Source organism: Propithecus coquereli, unplaced genomic scaffold (genome assembly GCF_000956105.1).
Source record: "Propithecus coquereli isolate 6110/MARCELLA unplaced genomic scaffold, Pcoq_1.0 Scaffold24, whole genome shotgun sequence".
In the NCBI taxonomy this organism is placed as follows: Eukaryota; Metazoa; Chordata; class Mammalia; order Primates; family Indriidae; genus Propithecus; species Propithecus coquereli.
The window spans coordinates 8,204,629-8,204,941 of NW_012147952.1; positions in this window are offsets into that span (position 1 = coordinate 8,204,629).

Below are 313 nucleotides of genomic sequence, written 5' to 3' on the forward strand. Positions count from 1 at the left end.
TGGATATTTTGAGATTCCACCTTGACAGCTTAGAGCCAGGATTGAGGCAACAGAAGGCAAAGCCTGGAGTCTGTTTGGATGAGGAGTCTAAAAAGAGACTCCTGCATAAATAGGGGACCCCTGTGGGCTACCATTCAGTGAGTGGGTGAATGAACAGCAAGCCCAGTGAACAGCAGGAGACCACAAGAAAGCCAACCAATTTCCATCTTGGTACAGGGAGGAGAGGGAGAGAAAAAAAATCATCGCATATTAGAATATACTTTTTAGTCTTCAGGGAGATTTGCAGCCATTTTTCATGGAAACTGTGTGTTCT